Here is a 21,247-nt window from a genome sequence, read left to right as displayed (position 1 = left end):
CACAGATTTGGGTGTGAAACTTGCAGGCTGCCAGCAAAAGTCCTCAAGTCCATTTGGCACATCTTTGTCCTCCTAGAAATCTGTGCTGAACAAAGGATTTAGAAAAACACACGGTGAAACAACCACAGAGTATAAAAGCTGGTCTTGGAATTGCCACCTATTTTAACAAACAACTGATTTTTAAACATGGTGAAAAATAGGCATTCCCAGTTTATTTCATTACACGTGCAGCCCCAAGTATTTGTTGTCTAATGACCTGTGGGCAAGGGTCAAATATATACGATAATAAAAAATATATAAGTGAAATATATAAGATAAGTGAAAATAATCACTTATCTTAAGGTTCTTAATTCCCCCCCCCCCCAGTTCATATTCATTAGCATGAACCTGCTCTAGTATAAGATGTGCCTTCCCATTCCTGCAGAGGATTGGGTCTGGATGATCTTTAAAGTCCCTTCCAACCCAGGCCATTCTGTGAATCTCTTTGTTAGACACAAAACTTTTCTCTGCTCTTGTGCCATCCAGTGTTTGTATTAAATGAAAAAAAAAAAAAAAGTAGCCTTATGCATAAACTCTGCATTTCCAGAAAATCCAAATGGATTAAATTAATTCTCTCAAATGAGCTGAAAAATATTCATATCGATTTTAATATTAACTTAAAGAGGCCCAAATAAAAACTCCAGTGCTTACAGAGGAATAATTTAAGAGACCACAATTTATAAAACCACCATCGAAATGCAGAAACATACTGACAAGAACCCCAGCAACCTCACAATGTAATATTTTGATACAATAAGACAGCAGAGAGAGAGATGGGTCAGATTTTCCATTTCTTGTGCACATAACTCATAATGATATTTGCTTCCTGGCAATGTTGCTTCACTGATATAGCCTGTAGCATATCAACAAGTGTACTTAAAGAAATCAGGATCAGTTAAGAAATGATTCACGAGCCTGAGGAAGGGCTGCATTTGTAACAAACATTCAGCCATCTCTTCACGTTTGCTGTTCTCACCTCCTGCTTACCAAGTAGCTTCTGGTTGGGTTTGCAGCATTCCCTGTGGAAATGGAAGGGCTGGTCCAGTCACCAACAAAACCTTTTATTTTTAAACATATATATTTGTATCTGGTGACTAAGGCTTTTCTTTCCCACTCAAACAAAGTGTTTACCTTTGTGATGACTACCCTGTATTTTTGCTTTCCCACTTAAAATCTTCGTGTGGACAGCAAATTCTTGTTTTCCTGTGCAGCATAGCAGGTGGAGTCACTTTGAGTGATGATGTAGTGCCGACCTCCCTTTGCTACCTCTCAGAGGAGTGCATAAGAGTTCCCCACCCCGGGGATTTTAAAGGCAGATAACCACCATGACATAATTATCTCCCTCTAAAAGCAGTGGAGAATGAGCCTGAAGTGTGAATTAATTTCTTACTCATCAGCAGGTCCATGGAGCCTCTAAAGCTGGTGGTGCACAGTTGCTGCTGAACACGTTGCACCAAGGAGCCACAGAAACCCCTGGTGGGGGAGTCTCGATTCCCTGAGCATTCCCACACTGCCATCAGTGTCAGGGCTGAGGAGGAGGTGTCAGAAAAGCAGATTTGAATTTTTTTTTGGGTAACAAAACCAGCGAGGGGAGGCGCGTCATAGACCGGGGTAAGAAGTGTGGCTGTGACTTGCTGAGCAGATCAGATCCTGGGAGTGTATTGAGCCTGTGACACAGCAACACTTCATTTCAACAGCAAAAGCACCCTCAAGTTATAATCTAATTAGAGACATTAAGATTCATTTGCATGTTAGGGGGCATATTTTAGGGACAGGCTTCTTTGATCTGTAGAAAGCAGACGATAAATGGCTGTCCTTTGCCATATCTAAATCAGGTAACCTGAAGTTAATATGAACTGAGTTTCAGTGTGCCAGAATTTACATAGGGATGATTAACATTTCAAATGGAACAGAGCAAACATTAAATGCAGGCATGTTATGGGTCTGAGGCTGGCAGGAGGCTTGGTTTATTGCTGTCCTAGGAGATGAGTCCTAGGTGACTTTATCATCTTTCAGACTGAGCAGACAATATTCAGTTTTATTCAAGCACCCCAAAAATGGGTTGGAAAAGGCATTGCATGCTGCATATAAATATATGAGAGAGAGGGAGATGGAGAGAGATTTTGCTCTCTAATGGAGACTATTTTACTGAAATATGATCATGGGTTTTTATTCAACTCTTTCCCTAGGTTAATACAACCAAGTAATTCTTCTAATCTGTATTCAGGACATTTGAGCCAGTAATAATTTAGGAATGAGGAAAAATATTCAGGTCTCACTTCACCTTTGCAGAGTCTGGAAATTCACTGCAGACTGTGGGCCCTAAACCTCCATGTTTTATCAGGGAACAAGCTACAGTCATTCCTCTGCTTTAGTGCACATGTTTATGTGAGGGAGATTATTAAAGATCATATATGACAGGGCAGGCTGTTTGTGACTCTCTGTGAACCCCCAGTGAAAACAAGAGGGGTGTGTGGCACAGAGCTCTCTCTTGTACAGCTTATCTGGGAGAGGAGAAATTCCCTGTTCTCAATTTACCTTGCTGAACAGGTTTTTTTCCCAGGTGGTTTTCTTTTTTTTTTGGCCAGTGCACTGGTATTTCTTCTTCTCTGTTTCTGTCCACCTCTCTTTTCTTCTTTACACCATCAGCAGCCTGGGGTTCTCACTCTTGCCATCCTAAGATATTTTCATATTAGCCATTTATTTTAGGATGTGCTGTCTGCCTGCTTCTGGGGGATTGGCTGTCGCTGCATCTCCAGTATCCCCAGCAGGCTTTCCATACACGAGCCAGTTGCTGCAATCACACAGAACCTGGGCTGTGCTGGGGATCCAGATGCTGTGGAGCAAACGTGGGCTCTGCCTCGTGGGGAAAACCAGTCCCTAGCTGTCATTCACTGCTGCTCCTGTTCTGTGCTTGTGTTCAGAGAGCAGAATAACGCCAGCATCTTTCCTCATGCATGTTTACCTTCTTCAAAGAGGATTTAATAGATTCTTTGCGTGTTGAGAAAGGCTCTGTGCATAAGCACATTAGGGACATGGGTAGACAAAACTACAAGAATGAGAGAAAGGGGAGATTCTAGTAGAAAATATGAGCAAAGTAAAATCTGCTCACAGAAATTTTTTTTTAGCAGTGTGTTATCTATTCAGCATCTAAAGCCCAATGTCACTTACAATTGCTCTGCAGGGTTATCTTGGTTGGGACTTTGATGTTCTGCTGCACCAGTGGCCTTCTCTATTTTTATCCACAGGCAACAAGTCCTTTGAGCCTCCTCAGCTTTTTTTTGTATTCCTACTGCCATTAATAATGATGGACAAATTGTATGGGCCATAACAAGTGAAAGGCCAAAATGTCTAGATCAGGAAGGGGTGAAAACAAGGTCACTGCTGACATTATATTTTTGAAGGGGATTCTACAGATTTAGATTGTGTTGCATGGCTTTGAAAAGTTTAGTTATTTATCTCAATTTGTTTCTGTAAACATAATAATGATTATTAATAACACTGTAGAACTATTGCAAATATTAAGTGCTTTGGGAGCCTCAAAGGAACAACTTTAAGTAAAGGCACCACACTATTATTAACTGTGACAAATATTGACTGTAACACTAAATATGTATTCATACAATCATTCACTCAATTTGTTTGCACCCAGAAAACATTCTGGGACAAAGCCATGGGTCTCCATCCAGGTTTTAACTGTAATTTTATTCAGATTAGCTCTAGGTAAAAAACCAAGGTAAGCAAAATTTTCTAATAATGCTAACTGAATGAGCCAAGAGATATTTCTTGGCTATGCTGGCCTGATCATTACAAAGGTGGCCAGGAAGGGGCAATAAATAGTTTTCATTCTTTAATGAAAATAAGGAGGGTCTAAAATAACTTTCTAAAATTTCTTTTTCTGCTGTACTTTTTACATCAGAAATTCACATTCTTTTTACAATGAAAAAAAAAATTACAAGGCCTTAATAAAAGCTCTGGAACTGGGGGCAAAGGTTTTCAGTTGACATTATGTTGAAACATTTTTTGCCAGATGAGGTGGTGGATACCCCAACATTCAGGGTCAGCTGGAATGGGGCTCTGAGCAACCTGATTGAGTTGAAGTCCTGCTTTTTGCAGGGGGTTGGGTCTAGGTGACCTTTAAAGATCCCTTCCAACCCAAACCATTCTATGATAGCCTTGACTGCTCCAGACTTTATGCTCCAAGGGAGCTGAGGAGGTACCTGGCAGTGATTCTCTCTGCAGGTAACAGGTTTCATCAGCCACAGCATTTCTGTCTGTTTTCCCTGCTGCCTCCCAAAGGAGGAGGTCTGAGCTGGCTCCTGCAGCACAGGCTCCTCTCCCCAGCTGGAGCCCTGTCCCTCTGGGATCACTGCCACTTGGGGTGGGTTGGAGCAGCCCTGGGACTCCGCTTTCTCTTCCCTGAGCAGAGGGAAAAAGCTGCCAGAGTGTGACTCCATGAGCAGAGCAGTGTGTGTGTGACAAGCGTGGGGGTGATCCTGGGTGATTTGTAATAGTTTGGAAAAGGCTGTCACTCGTGTGCCGTGTTTGCATTATGAGCAGGATAAATATTTCACTCTGAGAGGTCTGTCTAGTTAGCAGAATTACACATCCAGGCAGCAGCAGCAGCAAATTGTCTTTTTGTCTGAATACAAGAAGGGCCTTTGAGGTACCAAGCCAGGCAAATAGCAAAAGGTGCACCAGGGGGGAGTTGGAGCAGGCAGGTGCAATCAGGCTGGTTCCTGGGACAAGTACTTGGGTCTCTACAGCATTATTCCAGCTAAAATAAATAAAGATTTCTCATTATAATAATGTGTTGATCACCACGTGTATGCCTGCATCACATTAAACATCCTCCAGTGTTCTGGGAGCCCAGCAGTGTGATCCAATTGCACCTGCACAGACAGCCAGGTGCAGCATGGACATGAGCTGGGGCCTTCCAGGGCAGGACAGTAAAACAACCTGCACTGCTGTGTCCTGTCCCTGAGAGCAGAGAAAGGTCCCTCCATGAGAAAGGAGTGGATTATCAAAACAGGGTTCCTGTGGTGGAACCCTGGTTACTGAGACTTTTAGACTTTCTGTGCTGACAGGAGCTGACCCCCAAGAGAAAACTGCATTTAATTGACAATCTCAAGTCTTTGATTATGTCATGTGTCAGTGGCACCCATTTGGGGTTTGCTTTTTGTTGCCGTATTTTATTGGCATGGCCATTATTTGTGCTGATGCCATGTCAAAATCTCCTCCCTGTAATGCCTTTTTTCTAATGTCTGCCCCACTGGTAGAATTTGGCATGTCTCCTGAAGGATCTTTTGTATTATTATTTGAGATGACTCCTAGAACTCCCATTATTTGAGATGACTCCTAGTCTAGATGAGTCCCAGACTCACAAGGAAATGGGACTATTCTCTGTTTGTGTTCTGTGGGTTTGTGTCCTGCAAAGATTCTCCTTCTCCAGTATTCAGGCCTGAACTTTGAGGATAAGGGTGGAGGAAGGACAAGATTATACCTGGATACCATGGGTGTGCACAGCCTGAGGAAAGGCAGGAGGGAGCAGGGTAGAGCTGCCTGTTACCATGACAATGGAGTATCTGTGTGAGGAACAAAAAGATTAGCAGTCGCTCAGGAAAGATTCCCATCAAACCCCTACCCCTTCTGCAGCTTAATGAATGGAAATTTAACCTTTTATTTGAAAGATTGTCGACTCGTTGGAGTCTTCACTTCCCATCCCACCAGCAACTAATACATCCTGTAGCAACTACAAATTCTGTGTATTGCAGCATTTTTCACATCCATCAGAAAGCATATTAGAATTCAATGGCAGCTGTAAGAGGGATGTGAATGTGAGGAAGAACTTTTCCAGGAAAAAGAGTGTCTGAGTATCTCAAAATTTTGCATCACCACTCTAGTGAATCCCGAATGAATCTATATTTTTAACCTTGATGCTACAATGTGGCTGGTCCATTAATTCATTATTGCTTCTCACATATTCAGTCCTTTGCCTAACTGTGAGATGGTTGTAAAATACTGTCACCCTGAAGAGGTGATATTTTATCTCCACTTTGCATTGTTATAGTAATGATTCCTGGTTCAGGGCCCTGGTTAATAAAATTTAACAGCTTTTTCCACAGGAGCTGTTTTTGTGATCCTTAGCTCCTCTCATGGGGAGAAGAGAATGATGTATCCAAGACTGGCATGTTCTAAAGCCTCAAACTGTCTGCCAGATGCTTAATGAGAAATGTGTGCCTAAAGTCAAGCAAATGGTAGAAAAACTGGTGTGATGGGTTGAGCTTGATAAAGAGACCAGGTAATTAAAAAAATCTGCAGGTAACAAATTACTCTAAAATGATAATATTTTAGTGGGTATTAACACTCTATACTGTAAATTAATTGCTTATTCTCATGTAGTAAGCCATTTTAATTTGTGTTTGTCCTGCACGCAGCTCTGTATGGACATTATGGAAATGAAAGGGATGAAAATGCCCTGCTCTGGATGTACAGACACAAACAGGTTCATCTGAGTGCATTTATACAAATACCTAGGACAGCCTGTTTGGAATATTCATGGCGAGCTATTAGTCATCTTCCCAAATATTCATTTAGATTTTGTTAGGCTCTTAGAGGAGATATAATCAAATATTTGCGAAGCCTGCACACCACACTGCTGCTGGAATTGTGTTTTGGATTCTCTAACAGGAGGGCAGAGCTATGTGGGCTGCTGCTGTGCACTCTCTGGCAGAAGCCTTCTAATTTGAAACACAGCTATTATTTCCCCAAAGCCTGACACAGTGAGTGTTCACATCCTGATTTTCATTACTTTCATTTTCGGGGACTGAAAGCCCTTGGACTGTGGGCTGCAGAAGTTTCTTTCTAATCAAACTTTTTCTTTTTTTTGTTTTCTTGCCTTTTTTTTTTTTTTTTTTTTTTTTTACCTTTGCTCAGCTACTGTTTGCATCAGAAGCAAAAGAAAGGCATAAGGTTTGTACTTCCAGTCAGGTCCCTTTCCCCTCCACAGCATGTCCAATTCTGTTACTTTCTCTTCATACATGACATTATTCATAGGACACTTTTTTTTTGATGACTCTTAGGAAGTTTCCTGGTAGTTTTAGAAAGACACTGTTTGGCCTCATTCACACTGGTTTTTTTTATTCTATTATTGCTATAGATAGCCTATTTCTTGAAGTTTAGGCAAGGTTTTACTGTGATAAAGATTGTAAATATATATTTTGTTTCACAGTTCTCAGCTTGAACTGGATACAACAAAATGATTACAGCCTTACAGATTAGTATATCTATTCTGTATAAAAATCTATAAAACTCTGTGAATTATCATAAGAAAGAAGTAATCATTCTGTTTCTCAGACATAAGAATCTTTAAGTGCCAGTAGGAGGCCTGTAAACTCTAACTAAGGGGCAATTTCCACACAGTAAAAATTGACAAATGCAAAATTTGCCTAGAGATGATAATAATTTATGAGCTATGATCCATGTCACGTTCTGCAGCTGATTTTTCTACACTAAAGTAAAGGCAGGTCTTTTTGCAGTAATGGTAGTTATAGCACAAAGCAGAAGTGGGCATTATAAGCATTTTCAAACACTACTGTGTGTCTTGGAAGATCAAAGTGTGTCATCAGGAAAACCAAGATTGTAGGAAATTCAGAATCCTGATGTTGTCAAAACCCAAAGTGGATCAATTCATTTTTGGTCTAAAGACTTAATGTGCTTTTAAATAACTACTGGAAAAGTTCAAGGCCACTGATGAGGGACCAGGGGTGTGAAACCTGCCACAAACCATAACCACCCCACAGTGCAGACAATGTCATCCAGACTTAGGTCCTTGGCTTCTTGAATTTCCCTTGAAATCCCTTTTCTTGTGTCCAGAGGAAGGAAACCAGAGATCTCAGGGGGGTTTTTGTTCTGTTTCTGATGACATTCAGCAATGTCATCTTTGCTAGAGGTCTTTAATGCTCAGTTTATCTTAGTGCAACAGGGTAATAATGAAACCTGCTTGCAAAATGAATATTTAAGATAGCTAAGTCACTTTTATCCAAAGCATTCAAATATGTAAAACACTGCTGCTTTGTTAGCTGCACGAATGTGCCCCACTGCTTGGGGAATGGCTGGTGCCTGCTGTATTGCAGCCCTGATTTAATGAGAGCTGTCCTTACAGTTCAAAATAGAAAATATAAAAAGTAATTAGCTGGGATCCTGATTGCCTGTGCCCACCTTTGTGATAAAACAAAAAGTTCCGAACAATGTTGTGTGCATCATCATCACAGGCCAAGATTAAAATAGATGTTCTGTTGTGTTTGGGAAAGTCTGGTGGCCTGATTTTCCAAAGCACTGTGTGTCTGTCTGAAAGGAGCCTTTGCATTCAAGGTGTAAATGACAGAGAAAGAAAAGAATCTATTTACTTGTAAAGAGGAGTCAAATTGGAAAAAGTTAGAAATTGACTTTTACAAAATGAGCCCATGATCAATAACAACTTTAGCAGAAGGGAGACTAAATTTACTGGCATATATGGAACGAGTGATTTAATCTATTGCTGAAAGACTGCCAGTGCTGGGGTGGAATGCAGCAGATGTTTTTCATGGAAACTTTAAACATAATTTTCCAATAGAAAGTGAGGCATAATATTGTCTCTAATAGAAATAGTAGGAAAAACTTCAGTGGGCCCAGTAACTACTGTCTGGACTACTTTCACTGCTCCTAGTGAAATCCTTTACACCTTTTTTTTCTCATTTCAATTTTAATCCTTTTTCTGCTAAAGAACCAATATACTTAGAAATAAAGGGAAATTATCATACTAAACAAAAGTAATTAATTCAGCACAGAAGCAGCAGAATTAACTAGTCTGAGGTGAGTAAGCTTGTGTACCAAGCAAAGCCTACGTATTTAGACCTTGTTACTCATCTGAGCTGCTCCACAGATGGAAGAACAAACTCTTGAAAAAGCTACTTCACAACGGCAGCACCAGGTATTAGAGGCAATTTAAGCAATTATTAAATGCAAATGGTGACCTCTGATGTGTCTGTTCTCATCACTTCTGCAGAGCATCCCTTTGGTGGATGTACACAAAATGGGGCCGTGCAATGCCAACTCAAATCCCCCCAAATATTCATTTTTTAAGCTAGAAATGCCTATGCTAAGATGCACAAAAAGAGCATACAAAGGATCTTGACCCATAAAGATCTTGTTTTACCTGAAGTGTCCTTGGATTCGGCAAAGCAAGAAATATTTAGCACCCTGCAAAGTTACGGGGAAATGTTAGATACGTGTGGCCACAGGATGGGAATGCACAGAAATACTTTCAGGGGTAAGTTTTAAATTAACATTGATACTGTATGATTGCAAGAAACAGCAGAATGACAAACAGCAGTCCTTTAATCCTGTTGGTAATCTGATCCATTTATTTGCATAAGTATCTATTCACATTTTGCAAGTGAAATACATTCATGAGTTGATATGGATTATCCCATGGTTTGTGCTATGGAGATTTAAGGGGAGTGTGCTTCATTAGTTATAAAGAGAGAGAGAGAGAGGAGCCATGAGCCAGTCCACAGCCCCCACAGTGTTCACTGTAGAGCTGTTCCAACTCATTTAAAATGGCTCAGTGATGAGGTTTTCATGACTTCCTCTGGGAGACTGTTCTACAGAATTGCGAATCTCAGAAATGGGAAGTGTAAATATTCCCTCAGTTAATTTAATTAAGCTCTTCTCCATTCTTGCCCTCTCACCACCTTGCAATTTCTCTCTTTTCTCACGTAGCATATTCCTCTAAAACTCTGTGCTTGAGTGGCTGCTAATCTGGCTGGGGATAAGGAGTAATTCTTCTTCTTCTTCTTCTTCTTCTTCTTCTTCTTCTTCTTCTTCTTCTTCATCTTCATCATCTTCATCTTCTTCATCTTCTTCATCTTCTTCTTTCTTCTTTTTTCTTCTTCTTCTTCTTTCTTCTTCATCTTCATCTTCTTCATCTTCTTCTTTCTTCTTTTTTCTTCTTCTTCTTCTTTCTTCTTCATCTTCATCTTCTTCATCTTCTTCATCTTCTTCTTTCTTCTTTTTTCTTCTTCTTCTTCTTTCTTCTTCTTCTTCTTCTTCTTCTTCATCTTCATCATCTTCTTCTTCTTCATCTTCTTCTTTCTTCTTTTTTCTTCTTCTTCTTCTTTCTTCTTCTTCTTCTTCTTCTTCTTCATCATCTTCTTCTTCTTCATCTTCTTCATCTTCTTCTTTCTTCTTTTTTCTTCTTCTTCTTTCTTCTTCTTCTTCTTCTTTTTCTGCCCATGCTGGATGCACCAAGCTTGGTAAAAAAAATTTAAGGCAGTGGAAGTGGCAGAAGCTGTTAAGCAAGTGATAATGTGAATAAAGTGATAATCTTCACCACACCAAGCCGAGATGCTTCTGTCAGGTCAGGTGGGGTGCCCCAAGCAGCATCTGCTGGGTGCTCTGCACAGAATAATTTGCCCTGCAAAGAACAAACTTGGGTCTGTTTCCACTGCACTGAGGAGTGTGAGTGTGGTGTTTGTGACAGATGTTAAATGAGCTCAGCTCTTGTTAGGCTGCTAAGAAAGGAAAGACTAAGGGGGTCTGGTGGAGCCCTGGTGGGAAAGCTGCTGACTGGCATGAAAATCACAAAAGATGATAGTGATGCAGGACCTTTCTTGTCAAAAGCCCGGGATAATGTCACCTTAGCTCTGTAAACTTAGAATAGAAAGCAGAGAGTGTTAAAGTTTACATAGTAATAATGTCTGGTTCTGTTGCTTGGCTACTTATTAGGCTGGTAATTTTCCACTTTTTAAATATTTGATAAGCTACAATCTCCTGCTTTGTAATAACTAGAGTCAGATCACCTCCTTGATCCAGTAGAGCTACTGAAATGTTGCTCTGCTGAAAGTCAGCCATCATAATTAAGAGGGAATTAGAGTTTATGTGCTCTGTCCACATGTGAACAGGAATGGATATCCTCAGCTATCCCTGTCTCACTAATGCTGAGAAAACTGTATGAAACTTACAGGAATACATGAAGGGATTCAACCCTGTTTGTCTCTCTGTCAAGATAAATAGATGTCCAACACCTTTTGCCCTAAATACATTTTTCCCCCCAATAAATGCTCTTTCTCACTTCCCGACTTCCTGTTTATGAAACATTCATTAATTCAGAGTTTCAGCAGATCTGATTGTGTGAAATAGAGATGGTTTTCTTTATTAAAAAAAAAAACCAAAGCAATCAGTCAAATGATGAAGGTTGCTATAGTTAAGTCAGTAGAGTTACACCAAGGTTAAGCAATTATAAATGAAAGAACCAAAGTCTAAACAGTCTGTAGGATTTGACCTTTAATGCACAGCTATTAATACTTCACTCTTTGTACTTCTGCTCAGATCTCCCCTCATGCCTGTTGTCTCCAGTTCCTTTTTCTACTTGGCACTGACTTGTTCAAAACTTAGTATCTGCCCAATGATCTCCTCTACCCACAAATGCTTTTTTCCCTTTTCTGCCTCTACTTATCAACTTTCTTTTAAATTTAGTGGGTGTCAGAAGCTTGTCAAACATTCTCCTTTCAGTCCTTTACTACTTTCAGACCTCTTCCCCTCTGTCTTTAAAATCCTACTGTTCCTCTCTGCCTGTCTCCTGCTGGCACTGGAACACGTACTCAGTAACTTAGGGAGGCAGCTCTGCTCCTTCCAGCTCAGCAAATGGATCAGCTCAGCATGGAAGATCAGGGGAATAGCATGGAAGTGACAGAGAGATGCTTTTAAAACTGCCCACTAAGAGATGGATGAGTGAACATCTAATGGTGAAGTAAGAGGGGTAAGGACAGGTGGTAAATCTCTCCTGGATTTGCTTTATTATGTTAAGAACACATTTCTGTGACAGGCATTGTACAATATTTTCTGATAAACTACATCTCATCTTCAGGATTTTACCCTTCATGCCTGCAAGGCATGTTTTTTATATTGGGCTTGTGACCTTTCTGATTCATGAAATGTAAAAGTAGAAAGTTCTTATATTTTTGTTTTATCTGATAGTGTTGAATTTTGTGAGTGTATTATTAGTATAAAGCCTTTTCTTTGTGGTTATAAGTAGTGTTTTCTCTGACATTTAGTGAAGGGGTGTTCTGTTCTCATGACTGCCTTTGCTCCAAAATGCTAAGTAACCACAGAAATTAATTACAAAAAAATTACAACTGCCAACCCTTTACGTATATGTTCATATTTTGATTTTTCTGTGATGCTCACCCTTTCAGTAAGGGTTTTGATTTTTTTTTTCATGTTTAGGTCATCTTTGAGAAGAATGCAGCTTTGTAAAGAATGACCTTTACCAAGTTGGTAGGAAATGCCATTTTACTCTCAAGTGAGGTGAGATTCATGTGGGAAAGGCTGCTGCTCTGCAGTCTGAGAACAGTCACTCACTGCTTTCTTCCTCTGCAGGATGAGCAGATGATTTCTGCAGGCCTAGGACAAAGTCTGGGTGCCTCTTTTAGTGCAGACTCCTCTTGGGGCCCAAGTCAGGCTTTTTCAGAGACAAATTGCCCTCTAAAGTAGTGGTATCAAACAAAATACTCATGTTCTCACAGAGGTTGCAATATTGACCTCATCAATATTGACCTCATCAATTCTGACCTCATCAAATTCCCTGCTCTGTGTTTGGAAGGTATAAACCCAAAAGTGAAGATTACAGATGTTCCCCAAGGGGCACAGATTCATTCTCACCTGGTGAAATCTGTCTTGTAGAAAAAAGGGGTTCAGCCTCAGCATGCTGTTGTCTGTCCCGTATTCTAAACCTCTGTCCAGAATGCTGATAAGATTGAATAGAAATTTCAAAGAAGAAATTGCCATAATCCTTCTAAAATGTTTGCCAATAGGCTTTAAGGAAAAAAAAAAAATTAGATCTTAAAGCTGTTTGTCTTTATTTTAACATTTAATGTCAGTGCCATGACAAAAAGCTCAAGTATTGGTGAAGTGTGGATAGAAAATCATGTAACTGGTGTAATATTAGTTACACACCTCTTATAAGCATGGGCATGAATGGATCCTTTGTTTGTCAACAGCATGTTTCACTCATTTATAGATGGAATAGTTATTGGTAAGGGTTTATAAGTTATAAATAAGTTATTTATTTATATATTTATTTTTATATATTCATATATATTTATTTTTCTACTTCTATTTTATATTTATTATAGGTTATTTATTTATATTTATATATACAGCACTACAGACTGATTTCTGTTGCAAAGTTTTTTTTAAATTGCCTGATTACTTCTAATACTTCTGGTTTTCCCTGTATTTAGTCAGCAGTAACCTGATGTAGCTCCTGATCTTTTAGAGGTTTAACATATGCTTAAATTTTGACAACATGAGAATTCCTGCTAGCTTTGCTAGGACTAGTCATTGGGTATAGGCATGTGTAAAAGTCTTAGTGAGAGCTGATGTCAAATCCTTTGCTGTCTAACTCTTGGCAGGAGAATGACCCCAGGCTGGATGGGAATACTAAATAATAAAAAAAAAAGTACATAGATGCTGTTACTATTCTCCTGAGTCATGCAGACTCTAAAAATATTTTAAAAGCTGTACACTTCAAAATTAAAAAGTGCATTTAAACCTTCAAATTATTTGTTTTGATGGATCATGTGTAAATATGCACCTCTAACTTTGTTTTCCTATCCTTATTGAAAAGTATTGTTCTTTAAGTGAGAGACATTTTTGTGGCTAACCTGAGAAGGAGAATAACTGTTTATGAACTAATAGCAAAACTGTAGAGCTCGATGGCAGCAGGAGCAGCATCATATTTCAGTTTGAACAGCTGCTATCTCCACAGCCAGACCTGGCAATCCTTTTTGAAATTACACACAGAATAGGCCCAGACAAGAAGATGTGATTCAGCAGCGTCCCTAGAAAGACTTTAAAACCCTTTTATGCTGCAGCCACACCTATGTGGCCACCCGTGAGTCAGCAGAGCAGAAATTAAATTTTCAATGAGTCCAGTGAATTCAGCAAGCAAATAGAACTTGTCATTTTCTTGTAATTCAGTTCCCTGCTGTGTCACTGACCTTGGGCAAGGTATTCAGCTTTCCAATGTGTCATCTTCTATGTTAAATGGATTTAACAAGACCTAATCATCACAAGGTATTCTGTAGACCTCAGTGGAGCTGCAGCGCTGGAAACGAAGGGAGAATTTAGCACGCAGCCCTGCCACAGTATTCTGGGGTTCTCAGCTGACTTTTGACCAAAATGAAATATAAATTATGCAGAGACCTGCTAACATTTAATTAAGTGAAGCCTCTTGCTATTTTGAGAACAATTTCTTAACAAGCAGAATGAGCAGAAATATTTTGCTGGTGGAAGCCAATAGCTTCTCCAGGCAGAGCTGGTCTCTCCCCATCCCTGCAAGGCTGTAAACTCCTTCTGTGTTTTATGAATCATTTATCTCCTGATTTCTCATATTTTGGGTGCAATTTTCCCTTTGCTTAGCTCTGGAGAAGCCATGCATCTAACAGGGCAGGATGATGGCTGTTATTTTTTGTACACCCATGAGCTGAATTGCTTAGTAGCTTAAGCCACTTTGCAACTGTACAAACACACTGTGAGCAGTAGGAATGCACTTATGTCCCCAAGGACCTAATCTGGCTTGCAAAACTTCCACTAGTGGCACAGATGTACAAAAAACAAAAATCCATCTTCGTTCTCTGTTTGCATTTGCAGAATATGGATTTAGCTAGAAAATAATATATTAGCATTTATACATCCATTTGTATTCATGTTCTCAAAGCATTTTGTTTACATTGGGTGGCAAGAATCCTATCAGTGTATATTTCATATTTGGAAGCTGAGCCAAAAAGTGACAAAGTGTTTCCTTCAAAATCATGCAGCAAGTCAGTCTTGGAGAGAAATGTGCCTGTTCCACTAGACTGTGTTTGTATAGATCTTCTTATTTATGAACAGCTGTGACTATTAGAATCTATTATTTATATTTCCACTAAGCTCACTTTTCCCTCCTCGCAGCAGACACTCTGCAAAGGAGAATTGTTGTCATTTTTCTGCAGGTACTGAGATTCACTGGGGTGTTATGGGCAGTAATGAAGCAGCACTGCAGGTACTGCTCAGCAAGGACCTTTGTAAAGCCATTTCAAACGTCTCACTTAAAACCAGTGCAGCACTTTAATAAAGAATTAAAAGTGTGCAGGCTGAAAGTGTGGACTTTCAGTGATGAAATAACTCAGGAAAAGTTGGTTCTGCCTGCATCACTGACCCCACAGCATCAAGCATTTTCAGGCAGTGTCAGTGCTCATCCTCACTGCCAGCAGCTCCATTTACATGCACGCTCTGTCCCAGCAACACATCCACTGAGAGCTGCTCCCAGCCAAGAGGCAGAATCTGTCACCTGGCCACAGCAGTGGCCTGAGGTTTACACTGCTTACAAGCAAATTTCAAAAAGCCCAGAGGATTGGCTTCAGGCCCAGCATTTCAAATCCCCAGAGTCTGGCACCTCACTAAAGAAAACAATAATAAAATGCCAGAAATGATCACTGGCAAGCTCCAGAGTTGTGTGTGAGGCACTGGGGCTGTGGCTCTGGGGACATGGAGCAGCAGGTTGTGTGAGGAAGGAGTGCCTCAGCTAACTAGCACTGACTGGAGACACAGACATCTGTTTTCAATTTGCACGGAGCTGCTAATTTTTAAAGGACGAATTAGCATATAGCTAATTTTAACTAGGGAGTTGTAAATGGGGAGTTTCAGAAAATGTGGTGGTCTCTGCAGGCATTGCAAAGCAATATCTGAGTTCCAGTCCTGCATTGGTCACCTGGAGGAACAAACTCCCTTTGGCCAGCAGGAGTAGGTGAGACACTAGAACCATCACAGGTTTTGTGCAGTAGGAAAAAACTTTGAAATCCAGGCATCCCTTTCACCCCCTCTCTCAGAAAACAACTTGATTTGCTCTTGCAGAATGCAGCACTCTGGATTTTCCCCTGAGCAGCAACAGATGGATTTCAAAGAAATCTCCACTATTACAGCAGTACTTCAGTCCCTCTGCTGCTTCTTCCTCTTCAGAAAAGCAGCAGCTGATTTAATGCAAGGCAGTTTCTCCTTTGTGGTCCATTCCATAGGATGGATGGATATCCTGTTTCCTGAACTCCTCAGCTTTACCTGGCAGTTTTCTCAGCCTCAGGGGTGCTGTATCTCACTGCAGCCTCCCGAGAGCATCCATCACACACCGAGGGCTGGGGAACAGCTTCTCCCGTGGCTCCAGGAGCAGGTTGGGAACAGAGTGCTTCCTTGTGGTGCTGAAACATGAAAAACCAGCAGTGTGCTGCATTATCCACCCCTGACAAGTACTTGGAATACCTACCTCAGGCTCTGGCAACCTGCCTCTACCTTGTCTCACCAGTAAGATGCTTTTAAGTGAATTGGAATTGAAACATTAACTCAGTTCCCAGAGGGGGTGGTTTAGTCTCTTAAGCATCACATTTAAAATACCCAAATGCTTTCAGTCCTGTGAGATGCCCCGAGCCTTTCACTATTCTGGAATACAGAGAATGAATCTCACAATTTACTCAACAGGTTTCCTTTTGAGATGAAACCTTGGAAACCAAGTACTGCACCTTGTAGCAACGTTGGGGTAGAGATGTCTCCTGTTTATCTCTATACAGAAGGAACTTACAAAATGTCAATCATCATTTTCTCTGGTCACCTCTGCATTGTTTAGTGGATCACAGCAGGCAGTGATAGTCACTCTTTAGATTAGAAAACTGAACCTTGGTCACTCCAGACACAGCTTTCCACCAGCTGCATATCCCCTGACAGCTCTTGATGTTGGTTGAGCTTGTCCCTATCAGCAGTTGCTTTAAAGTGGTCAGGCAGGCTGTGTAGATAATTTGTAAAGTAATTTGCAATTATTTGGAGTGAAAATTGCAATATAAGTAGTAGCATGAGCCAGACACTCAGCCTACTTCTATTAACCCAAGATCTGTTGCAGATAAGAATGAGGTGGGTTGATTATACTCCTATGACGTGCTCTTCAAAATGGACTTTTCCTAAGTTCATAATCATTGAATTCATCCTGGTTTATAGGATTATTTTATGTGTGAAGTTCTGCATTCCAAAGCCCCAGTCTGAGGCTGAGTGGAGCAGCCCCTTCCCCCAGAGATGGCTCTGTTAATCCTGTGGGATTAGCAAGGGTGGTACTTCCAAAAGAACACTGGATTCTCATTTCTGCCTAACATCAGGCAGATCCCAGGCTCTGTTCCCATGCCACAATATCTCCATTCATCACCCTCTTGTTTGGCTTTGAAGGAATAAAGGCAGCTCAGAAGTCCTGCTGGGAGGAGGAAATGTGTGACTGAATTTTGATTTAACGGCCAGATTGTGACTTGTTTTTGATAAGGAACATGGGAAGGAAAACTTTTTAGAGATGCCCTTAAGTGCTTGCAGAGGGAGGCCAAGGCCAGAGCTGTGTCACAAGCTCTGAAAATCCAGGGCCTCCTTCTCTGCCTGCCAGCCATCCTGGAGCCTTGCTGGGAGGCAGAACACCTCCTGTACCTTCCCACCCTCTGGAAATCCTCTTTTTTAGGGCTGGGTGGGTTATCTGAGGGGGTTTTACCTCCACGCACTGCTGACATGGCATCTCCTCTCTGGTTCAGTCTCCTTACCAAGGCTGGCTCTGCTCTCTGTCCCTGGAGGATGAATCAGAGATCACAGGGGCTGAGGGGAGGAGGAAGAAGAGCTGCAGAGAGAGATCTGATATTCTCTATCTGATATCCTGGCAGAGGAGCAACAACAGTTCTCATGGGGATCTCTGTGTACGGAACTTGGACAAAATAGCTGTGTTCCATTTTTAAACAGAAAACCCCAACAACTCCAAACCAAGCAAAAATAAAACCCCAGCAACAAAAAATGCAGTTTTGCAATTTGGTTTTGCTTTCAGCTCCTACCTTTACCTGTGCTTTCCTCATTCTCTTCATAATCCTACATATCATGACCTCCTTTGTTAGATTTTCTTCTTATGATGTATTATCTGCAATCTATAGATAAAAATGAATAATGTCATAATCTATCCAGACTGGTAATAGGAGATGTAGTCCACTACATAACACTGTTATAGGAATGTGGTGGAACAGCCTGGAATTTTCTGTAATTTTTTATTCTCAAAAGAATAAAATTCATCTTCTGTTGTATTTCCTGTATTTCTTTTCCTCCAATTTTTTACATTGTGTCTACATGTGTAGAAAGCATGATTTTTTTTTCTTTTAAATGAATTCAACACATCAGTTAGGTGAACAAGAGAATAATAATTTTCAGTATCTTAATTTTAACGTATGCATGTTTGTCATGAAGTAACTTAAATGGCTACTTAAGCATCCATGCCATCTGGATTTTGCAATTGGCCATGTTTTAATCTTTGTCTGCCTGGCTCCACAGCAGAGTGACAGTGAAAATGCATTTAAACAAAAAGAATGATGAAAAAAAAATCTGATTTTAACTTCTTGTTGTCAGACAAACAAGCATGGTAGTTACACAACAGCCCCAGAGCACACTGAATGAATCCTCTGAAATCAAAGCTCCAAAGGCTATGGGATTATTTTTAAACTGCCTGCCAAGACCCTGAAATATGATAATTAATGAACTTTAGCATATATGACAAAATTCCTAATTGAAGTAGAAGGGGTGCAGGGAGCATTAATGAAACGAAACTGAGTTTTTGAAGCATCAGTTTTGAAACCTCCAATTTTGTCTTTAATTATTAATTTTAGGGGAGAGCCTTGAGAAGTTCAGTGACATTCATGGTGAAGTTGGAGGTGTGATTAGACCCAAGTTATTTTGGGCAAGTTAGAAAAAGGCATCCCAGAAATAAATGATAAATAATGTGGCTGGGATCCCCTTCCTTTCCTTCTCCTTTTCCCTTTCCTCTTTTCCTTCTCCTTTTCCCTTTCCCCTTTCTCTCCTCCTTTTCAATTTCTCTTGTCTTTTTTTTCCTTCCCTTTTCTCTGTGGAGCTGGGACTACAGTGTTCATCCTGGCTCTGGATTTAGTTCCTTTTGAGGGAAATTGAATCCCTCACACAGTATTTCATATTAATGGCTGCAGAACTTGCTGCACATTTCTCTTTGAGTCACGAAACTGAAAAGTAAATCTGAAAAAAAAATTTCACAGTTTCAGCTTCTCTTTTCCCTTTTACCTATTTGCTTAAATAAAACCTGAAGAAAAAAAAAATGACCTTCACTGCTGTTTTTCATTTGCTTTCAATTAGAAAATGCAATCCTTCTGGCCTGTAAAATTTGCTAATATTTGCAAGGATTCTAGACATGGTCCCTTAACTAGAGAAAAAAATATTACAGTTTTTAAACTAGTCTGGAGGAAAAAAATCCTGTTCTAGTGCCTCACAGCATTTTAGAAATCCTTGAGACCAGAAGGATGATTTCTCTCAGAATCACTGTATATATTAGAGATGAGAAAAATGCAAATATTTTGTTGTATGTTCTCCTAACTGACCCAAGCTGAAAGTTAAAAATGCTGCTTCTCTCTGAGAAGATATGCTTTAAGTCAGACTTGAAATAACAACTTTTTTCTTATCAAGATTAAAGATTTTCATGCTCCTTCAGATTATCCTAGAGAATCAGAAAACACGGGAGTGAAAAGAAAACCATAAACGCAGGGTGCACACATATTCCTCAAAGAAGCAAATGCTGCTATTACTAAGAAGAAGTTGAAAGGAAAGGCAGAAAACAAGCCCAATTCTTTGTCATTTTTTGGGAAATAGTAAAGGTAAGAAGATTTTCAGAAATCTGTAAAAGCAGGCCTTAGAAACAGAAAGAACAGAAAACAGAACCAGCTGCAAAGTCTGGAAGCAGAAAAGTTACAATAGTACAACAAGCAAGGACATAAAACAATAGCTTGAGTTTTAGGCTTGGCTGAGATAGACCTTAAGCGTGCAGAAAATATGCTTAGCAAGATAATAGGAGGTTTTAAAATTAATAATGGAGTGTTGTGTATTGTTAATAGAGAGCAGACAAGCAAACAGTGTGAAGCAGGTGTAGGTGTACTTTTAGTGATTGGCCAGAACAATTATCTGTAAGCTTTAGCAATGTGCTATTGGCTAGAAAGTTTCTAAAGTGCTCTGTAACAAAGAAATCTTTGGCTGCTGTTGGCAACATGTGAGTTTTTAACCAATCTTTCTGTTGTCCCAACCATGTAATGAGGCTGATGCTGCAACAAAGCTCAAGGAACATCTCCCAGCAGTCCCATTCCATTCATGAAAAACTCCCAGCACATCATTCTTTGCCTGCCAGCACATTTTGTCCAGTGAGAGGCTCAAATCCCCAGCAAGGATGCCATTGCCAGTGGATTTGTGCTCCTTAGAGCCTGGAGGTTTCATCCAGGGCTAAAGCTGGAATGGGACAATGAACTGCAAGATCCAAATGGAGCAGAACTGATCCCAGTGATAGACCCCATGACTGGTTGGCCATTTTGTGTTCTTCTGCCCATGGTGCATCCATGGAGGAGATCCTTTTAGTAAATCCCTGCTTTATTCTGTAACTCTACCCACCCTCTGCTCCAGGGCAGCCTTCCCCAGGCATCAGCAGCACCCTGGGCACATTTCCCTCTGTCCCAGCTCCCAGCAGCACGACTCCACATCCTGAAGGGTTCCAGGCCCTGATCTGTGACCACCAGCAGTGCCTTTCCCCCAGGGGGATGAGGAGACCCCACTGGGACCTTGGCCCTGGGCACTGCCCTCAATGGGGCACCTGAACCCCGTGGGGTGACCCCCTCTCTTTGCACATTCTCACAGCCATGGGGAATTTAGGGAGCAAAAGCCATGGTGAAAGGTTGGAACCCTGCTTACTGAGAGTTTTAAACTTTCTGTACTAACAAACACCGACCCCCAAGAGAACACTACATTTAACCCGAGATCATAGAAAAAACTTACAAAATTAAACAATAAACCTAAAATTATGAGTATATAGTTTAAATAAAAGCATGCAATATTACATAGCAAAACACTTAAAGTCTTAGAATACAGCAAAATATATAAATAAAAATAAAAGAAAATATAAAATAATATATATTAATAAAATATATATATAAACCAAAATATATAGAAATAAAAATAATTTTTTAAACCAAAACCAAATCCTTCTTCTTCACTTTCTTAATAAATTTAAATAATATAATTAAATTTTAAAATCCACATTACAAACAACAAGTAATTAGTTATTGTTGTC

General features: G+C 40.2%; 1 long non-coding RNA gene across 1 annotated transcript in view; it reads right to left on the bottom strand.

Moving 5' to 3' along the window:
- Positions 1-566: 566 nt before the first annotated feature.
- The window catches only part of LOC102065694 (uncharacterized), a 74,183-nt gene continuing 53,502 nt past the window's right edge, over positions 567-21,247 (bottom strand). The window contains exons 2-7 of the long non-coding RNA XR_012580141.1: positions 17,961-18,050; positions 17,630-17,702; positions 16,177-16,313; positions 14,082-14,188; positions 9,236-9,279; positions 567-5,624 (exon numbers count right to left, since the gene is read on the bottom strand). This is a non-coding gene — a long non-coding RNA (uncharacterized LOC102065694). The remainder of the gene's footprint in view (positions 5,625-9,235; positions 9,280-14,081; positions 14,189-16,176; positions 16,314-17,629; positions 17,703-17,960; positions 18,051-21,247) is intronic.

Source organism: Zonotrichia albicollis, chromosome 4 (assembly GCF_047830755.1).
Source record: "Zonotrichia albicollis isolate bZonAlb1 chromosome 4, bZonAlb1.hap1, whole genome shotgun sequence".
Classification (NCBI taxonomy): Eukaryota; Metazoa; Chordata; class Aves; order Passeriformes; family Passerellidae; genus Zonotrichia; species Zonotrichia albicollis.
The sequence above is the reverse complement of the archived record's forward strand: the minus strand, read 5'-3'. Positions and strand labels throughout refer to the sequence as shown.